Below are 8,981 nucleotides of genomic sequence, written 5' to 3'. Positions count from 1 at the left end.
AAGAAAGCTATAGGATGTAGATGGATATTTAAAAAGAAATATAATCCTAATGGAACCTTGAACAAATTAAAAGCTAGATTGGTTGCTAAAGGGTACAGTCAAATAGAAGGAATAGACTATTTTGACACTTTTTCTCCTATTGTTAAGATGGCTACTGTTAGGACTTTTTTGTCTATTGCTGTTAAAAACAAATGAAAAATGTGCCAAATGGATGTTGATAATACATTTTTACAAGGGGATTTAATTGAAGAAGTTTACATGAAAATACCTCAAGGTTTTTCTAAAAAGGGTGAGAAAAAGGTTTGTAAGCTTATTAAGTCCTTATATGGACTGAAATAGGCATCAAGACAATGGAATCTAAAATTATTTGAATCATTTACAGGAGGTTTTAAATAGAATAAGCATGATTATTCTTTGTTTTCTAAGAAAAAGGGGAACAATATGGTTTTAATTCTTGCATATGTTGATGACTTACTCATTACTAGAAATTTTGATGAGTTTATTCAAGAAACAAAAGATTTTCTTCATAGTCAATTTAAAATGAAGGATTTGGGTCCTTTGAAATATTTCTTAGGTCTTAAAATAGCAAAGTCAGAAAAAGGAATGGTTTTAAATCAAAGAAAATATGCCCAAGATTTAATCTATAGTACTGGGTTAAGTGTTGCTAAACTAAGAAATATTCCTATGGTCCAAGGTTTGAAGCTGTACAGTAAGCCTAGAAAAGGGGTGAAGGACCCATTGTTGTCTAATCCCACTACGTACAAGTGTTTGATAGGTTAAATGTTACATTTTACTATGACTCATCTTGATATAAGTTTCATTGTGCAGGTTATGAGTCAATATATAAGCTACCCTAAAAAATCACATCTCAAGGCAGCAATGAATACAGTCAAATATATAAAGAAAGATCCAGGAAGAGGGATCTTCTTTCCTTCTAATGGGGGAGTAGTGCTTGAAGGTTATTGTGACTTTGATTGGGGAGCTTGCGTAGACACTCATCGATTAGTGACTAGGTATATTATCAAAATGGGAGGTGCACTTATTATATGGAAGTCAAAGAAACAAACTATGGTGTTTCGCTCTTCTGCTGAAGTAGAGTACAAAGCTTTAGGTAGTGCTGTGTCAGAAGTTATGTGGTTGATGGGACTTCTAAGAGAATTAAAGATTGATAATGTACTTCCTATTTTGATAAATTGTGACAGTAAAGTAGCAATTCAAATAGCTTCTAATCCGGTCTTTCATGAATGGACAAAGCCTATTGAAATTGATTGCCATTTTGTTCGTGAAAAACTTTAGGAAGGTTTAATTTCATTGCAATATGTTTCATCATTAGAACAACAAGCAAACATATTCATTAAGGCCCTAAGTGCATGAGGTCATGAGAGGATGTTGACTAAGTTAGGAATCATGAACATCGTTAGTTCTAACTTGATGAGGAGTGTAGAAAAATAATAGTGTTTCACCAGTATTGTTGGGCTTCTAATATTGGGCCAAGAGTTGCTTGGTTTAGGATTGTATAGTGTATAGTATAATAGGATGGGTTTTATTGTCTTTGTTTGTCTTGCTTTCTTTTAGGCTATATATATACATACCCAGTGTGATTGTAAAGGCATGTAAGGAGTATCTGATCCAATGGATCCAATAAAAGAATTTTATTCAGCAATATTGTGTTTCTCTACAGTTGACTAATTTTGGAGGCATTTTGGACTCTTTTTGATTTTGTTTGAAGGAGATTACACATACTTTGCTGCATTAAGATTTCATTGAACTAAGTGGTAGCTATTTGTTATGATTTCTTAACATTATTATTTAGTTTTAATTTCTTAGATTCGTTTCTTTGAGGTTCTTTTATGTTCACAAATTTTCAATGCTTCATGGATCCACAACAGGTCAGTACAATCTATAGCAGTTGAAGTTCTGACATTATAGGATGGTAGCAGGAGAGTGGCATCTACCTTATTTCCATCACTAAGTTCACTGTTGGGAATTGAAAAGGATTATGGTATATTTTTGTCTTACTTATAATCCATCTTTCAATTGCTATCCTGTTCATACAAGATTATTTTTGGACATGTTTAAGTGTAATAGCAGGATTGTGAATAGGACATTCCAAAACCCTAGAATCCTTCATGGTTTGAAAGTATAAACATTCTTCCACTATTAACAAATGCAATGTTTATCTTTAAATTAAAGTTACATATAAAAAGCTGCAAGATGGGAGAGTCCCTCTAGATAAAATTGGCAATAGTATTGCTCTAAGTTTCTTTGTTGTATTGAATTTCCAACTGTATTTATCGCTAGTTGAATATTAATTCATAAAGCATGCAGTAGCTCTATTAAACCATATTCATAGCTCTATGCAACTTTGACAGGTTTCCTATTTCTTCACGTCCTTTTTATGAAGATATATGGCTCGAAATTTAGTTTTGGAATTATATGGTTGGTTGTGTTATGCTACCTTTATGCAGATGATCTTTAGGATGTTGCCCTTGATGTGAAGTACTTGAATGTTGGCATGATATACATCACTGTAAATGGCCTGTTGTAAATAAATAATGTTTTTTTGGATTATAACTTGGGGTAAAGTTTCATCTTTCTTTTTCTATTATGCTATGTATCACCATAAGTGGCTTTTCTCTACTAGCAATAAATGTTTTGAATCTTTTAGGAGGGGTTTAGTATTGCTTACAGTATGATTTAGATGGCATATTTAGTGTCTAGATGATAGAATTTGATGTTTATTTAATTATTTATCAAGTCCTTTCTTTCTCTTGTGCTCTACCCTTTTGAGCCTAGTATTAATACAAAATGAAGCTTGTCTCATAACCATGGGGATAAAATGGAGTATGCCACAAGTGATAATGAAATGTGAAAAGTAGAAAATGATTCACATAATTGTGAAGTAGTTATTTATTAAGTCCTTCCTTTCTTTCATCATATTGCTTCTGTCAAATTAGAATATTGGAAAGGGATTTACAATATACATTCATTTTACTTTATGGTAGGGTTATCAAACTCTGCCAAATAAAGAAGTTTATTTATTTATTTATTTATTTTTTTGTGTTCAATTGTGTGATAGTTAATTCTGTCACTTTTGTGTTCAAATGTTGGAGAGTTTTTTATTATAATTTGGGTTACTGTTGTCCCTTTTAAATCAAATGACATTTAGCGAAAGCAGACAATTCTTAAGGTTTGGTAATTCATGCATTTGCAATTTTTTTCCAGTAGCATGTGGAACAATCTTTTACTGTCAATTGAACGTGAATGAGATTTATTCTTCTACGATCATTTTTTTCATTTTACATAAATAAGTATTTATTTTCAAATATTTCTCAATTATGGTGATTATATCTTTCAAAAACGAGCAGCAATATCTTTTACTTGATTAAACTAATTTCTATTGTATATATAGAATCAATGAGGAAAGTTTCATGCTATCACAGGAATATGGTGAATCATTTGAAAAAGTACCATTTAAGGATATCAAGTCTCCAATGCATTTTAGCTATGATCAAAAAATGCTTTACTTGATTGCCCTTGCACTTCAAATACACAAAAGTTTGGTTCATTAAGGTTTTATTGCTACCCAACCAACATCTATGGTTTCATTGTGACGTTGACTTTTTTTTAACCCTTTCATAAGAGCCATTTTTATTTTTCTTCATTTGTTCTTGGCAGATTTGGTCTATGAATGAATTTTCACAAATATTTTCTGGTTTTGATTAGGTGAGTTTTTTAGTTGGTTAACCATGATAAAATTGTTCTTGTTATTCTTAATTGTTACTCTGGGACTTTGTCATTGTTTTAATGCATTTTATGTTGAAATGAATTGGAAATTAATTACTTAGGTTTTACTCATTATAGAATGAGGCTGTAGCTTGAGATGAAATTGAGAATGCTCCAAAAGAGAAGCGAGGAATTACTATTGATATGTTTGACCTATCCATTATTAATGCAAATAGCTCATAACTAAACAAACTCATCTTTACCAAATTAGCATCGAAATTAAACACGATTTATTACTTTACTCATTATGTTAACTAATACCAATGACATGTCATTACATAATATATGCTACAATGAATTTATGCATTGAAGGTTGGTGGCAAAACTAAATTAACTTGCTAATAATTGAATCTTCTACTTTGATTTCAAGGGTCATAATTTTTGTTTTGAAAAAACTCATTATATTTTTGTGAATCATTTATGAGTAGCTATGACTAGCTCTTCGCCTTGCAGTAATTTCCTTTATCAATTGGCTTAAAATATAGCTTGCACTATCAATTTTCTGTATCCTAATGTTCTTGAAGATATATAAGTGAAAATGATGCAGTAAATTTTCTAATATTTTCAAAATTTTAATCCTAGCAATATAGATGTATATAGGAAGAGTTAGTGACGGAATGAGAAATATGGTTTTGGAATATGAATGCATAATGTGTGTGTGGGGGTGGGTGGGTACGGGACTATATATATATATATATATTCGTTGCAAGAGCCCTTGGTCAATGATCATGGCAAATGAGATAGTTTTTTTTATGCCCATCAATCTCATCTTTCTTCTGCTACTCTATTTTCCTCTTCTCATTTTGGTGCTCATTTAAGTTTATTGTTTTTCTATCTGTTGGTTTTTTTTTCGTGTCTCATCACAGTAGGTACTTATGTCGATGAACATGGAGGAAACTAGAGCAGTAGATTACTCAAGAAATCTTGGAATATGCTTGGCCATTGGCTGATTATTTTATTAATATAAATAATAATATTGGTGTAACAATTTTGATATTTTGTTAATTATAATTGATATTTTAATCTAGTTTAATTTATACCCATGCAATGGAAGAGGTTTGAGTCTATAGACCAAATTAATGAGAACATTATCTTCCACTATTAACTCTGATGATTTGACCCATAAGCCACTTTTTTCATAAAGGAGTGATCGTGAAAGATAGAGGTACTTGGGGATGAAAGAAGGGAGAATGATAAGTACGGACCCTCTGAGGACATTAATTCCAGTTAGGGATCCTAATAAATAGAAATCCTAATTGAAGACAATGGTCTTTAATTAGGATAAAAAACAAACTTGAGTTTACAAAACTGTCCCCTCACTAAACATTGAAAGGTAATAGGAAAGAAGCTCATCTTATGTGCTCTATTTTCTTGTTTTTTGGCGGAAAAAATACTAATGAGGTGTGCTTTGGTGCACTGAAAATGTTAGGGAAAAATTAGTGGAGCATAATCGTCTTCTAATAGGTAATTATATATATTGCTTCTTTTACATTTTGTCCTCTGCCATGTACGCAAGAGAAATCTACATGTTCTTCTTCTATTTCTCTTGCACTGCTCTATTTTCTTTTTTTACACACGTCCTCTGTCATGCACACATAGAAAGAATGTTTTAGTCTTTGCAAATGCTGTCTTGCACCATTTCTCTTTATTTTATACCTAGGAAAAAAGTAATCTTCTTAATGATTAATAGACTATATGTATAGACATACGTAAGAAATGATTTTCGAGAACGACACAGTTGAAAAAGTTAAGGAGAGAAAAACAAGGAAAATGTAACATAGATGTTGAATTTTCCTTATCTGTGTTAAAAAGTACGTGAATGTTGAAAAACATAACATGAATGTTGAATTTATGTAGTCAAGGTTGGGATTACGGAATGGACATTATGAAGTACTACATTTGTATGTTGCTTATAGTTATTCCAGGTTTATTTCCTATATGGCAAGTACTTCAGTAAAAGAAGTATTTTGTTATCTTCATGTTGATAGATATTTGGTAAAAGATTTATAAGGGAAGATGACCTATGAAGGTGGGAGATTAATTTCTAAATTGATTAAAGAAGGCATAAATAATGAAGAACTGTTGAGGATGGTGTCATCAGTGACAAGAGTTGAAAGTGGTGTAGCTGACTTGAAATTTACAGTGAAGTTTAGTAAAAACACATAGATAGATCTGTTAGATGATAAGGGAGTACAACATTTGATAAAGTATATAGTGATAAGTCAGCACATGCGTTTGTCGAGACAAATGATAATGAAATAAATGGAGCAATAGATAATTTGCTAGAGTAAGTTGTTGTTCTTAGTTATTTGTGTGTTTAATTAGTTTAATCACCATTTATATTGACCTATGAGTAATTGTGAATGTAGGATGGAGAATTTGTTATCATGGTCACTGCCAGGATCTCCCTGTAGGCAAGAGCTTGAAAGTATATCACTCTTTTTATCATGTTCAACATAAAATGCTCTTGCACCACTACTTGAGGTTAATTTGATAAAATGGAAGGATTTATTTATTGGTGTTGGCCAGACATTTGATGATGCAATTGTATTCAGAAAAGCACCATATAAATACAGCCTTGCTCATATGTTTGGTTACATATTTATGAGAAACAGGCTTAAGAAGATGATTGTCAAATGCAATATTGATGGTTGTAAATGGAAGATATCAGCTTATGCTCTTGGGAAGACAACCTCTATATTGTGTGTGAAAAAATTTAATAATGAACACATGGATTCTACTCAAGACAACCTCCTATTAAAGCAAAAGGCTAACTTAAGATTGACATCATCAATCATCATTGATGCTGTGAGGGGGAATGTGGAGAAAACTTTAAATGAGATTAGACAAGACCTCTACAAAGAGCATGTGTTAAATCTCACATATCGACAAGCTTTGAGGGGAAAAGATAGAGCATTGGAGGAAATACATGGGCTCCTACAATAATCATGCATGTTGATCCCATGGCTTTATGAGAAATTGAAGGAGACGGACCCAGGCACAGTTGCAAAGTGGGTTACCTCGACAAATTACAAATTTGATAGACTTTTTATTGCATATAGATGCTACATTAATGGGTATCTTTAAGTTGCTCGTCCAATTTTGTTTATCGATGGAAGTCATTTAAGTAGTCCATATAAGGGGACTTCGCTAGCAGCTTTTGCAATTGATGTAAATAATGACTTATTTCCTTTGACTTATGTAATAGTGGGTGGAGAAACATATGATAATTGGGCTTGGCTTCTTGAAAATGTGAGAGAGATCACACACCAAGTTCAATTGACTATAATGTCAGACAGGCATAATGCTATTGTTAGTGTAGTGCATGCAATATTTGATGGCAATTGACATGCTTTTTGTTATCGTCATGTCAAAGAAAATTACAGCTCAGAATTTACAAAAATTAATAGAGGCATGAAAAGGATTGATGGGATGTCCGAGGAAGATGCACTTAAGTTATTGGATAATATTGCATATGCAAGGTTGGAAACAGAATTTCATGTTGTTATAGGTCATTTGATGGTTTTCTCCCCACAGTTGGCAAGATGATTAGAAGCAAATAGGGACATAGATCGTTAGGTGTTAGTAAAATTTTCATACAAAAGATGGGATAATATAATAACAAACCATGTTGAATCATTTAATTCCTGGTTAGCGAAAGAGAGAAAACATCATATATATGCATTGATAAATGAGAATCGAGCAAAATTAGTGAGGAAGCTATACAATAGCAAAATAGAAATGGCGAATTGGTCAAACAGAGTTGGACCACGTGTTGAAGCAAAGTTGAGGGAGAATGTATTGAGAGCTGATGTTATGGTGGTTGAACATTATAGTGTGAATATGATACCAGTGAAGGTAGGAAATAATGACTTGAGAGTAAATCTAACATTGAATTCCTTGTGCACATACATGTGCAGTAATAAAAGGGCAATATGCATTCATATGTTGAAGAATGTTACACTATCCATGCACAAGAAAAAAATTTATAGCTCCACAATGATTCCGGTGGAAACTATTGACATGCCTCAGTTGATCGAGCTACATTATGAATATTATGAAAAGAATACCTTTTTGGAACCACCACTGACTACATGTCCCCAAGGGTGACCACTTACCGAGTGAAAAGAGTCACAGTTTCAGAATAAAAAAGTGTATCATTGTTTAAGATGTAATCAAGCTAGACATACCAAGAATAGATGTAGGAATCCTAATCCAATATAGAAATTGAAAGGGGGTGAAAACCATATGCATATTAGTTAGTTGAAAATTGAAATGCATATGGTTTTTATTTATTTCGTGCATTTTGTTGTTGAATGATCTTTTGTATTGACACCACCTCATATGTTTTTTATACTTGTGAAGGTGATAGGTTATGTAAATGGGATTATAGTCTATATTGTTTTTTGATAAGCAGACTACATAGGTACCATTTGGGTAGATGGGATATTTTTTTTGTAAAAAGGGATGCAAATATGGTGTACATGTATTGAAATCAGTGTAATATAATACTGATGAAAATTTCAGGTCTAAATTTGTGCGAGTGAAAATGCTATCATGGCATAAGACTGCTGAATTCACCAATATAGTATAAGGATATTGCTAATGTAACTACTGACAACACAGAACCTCACTTGGGATTAAAATTTTCTGTAGTATTTTAGACATTTAAGAGACTTGTCAGATAATGGGAACCAATAATGTTGATTGGCAATTTTATATCTGAAGTAAGAAAAATTTCTACTGTATGTTGTGAAATGAATAACCCTACTTAGGTGTCATTGTTTATCTAAAGATACTTGTCAGAAATCAGGATCCGGTAACCTTACATGAGAATTCCCTAACCTGAGTTAAAAAAGTAGCTAACGTGTAATGTGAAATGTCCTAACATGACTTGAGAATTCCTTTTCTAAGGGTAAGTCTTGCCACAGATTGGGTTTCAAAAACCTCAATTGAGAATTCCCTAACCTACCTTGAAAACATAACTAACGTATATTGTGAACGTGCCTAAAGTGACTTAGGAAGTTATTGTTATAGGATAAGTATTGTCACAAGTTAGGTTCCGATAAAGTCACTTGGGAATAGCCTAACCTAACTTGGGAAAAAGGTAAGCACATGTTTTGAAAGAGCTTAATGTGAATTGGGAATTGATTGCGTAAGGATAAGCCATTTGGCATGAGTTTTATTCCAGCAAC

Source organism: Prosopis cineraria, unplaced genomic scaffold (assembly GCF_029017545.1).
Source record: "Prosopis cineraria cultivar Desert tree isolate PC_DT_omini unplaced genomic scaffold, ASM2901754v1 PC1, whole genome shotgun sequence".
NCBI lineage: Eukaryota > Viridiplantae > Streptophyta > Magnoliopsida > Fabales > Fabaceae > Prosopis > Prosopis cineraria.
Note: the sequence above shows the minus strand (reverse complement) of the source record.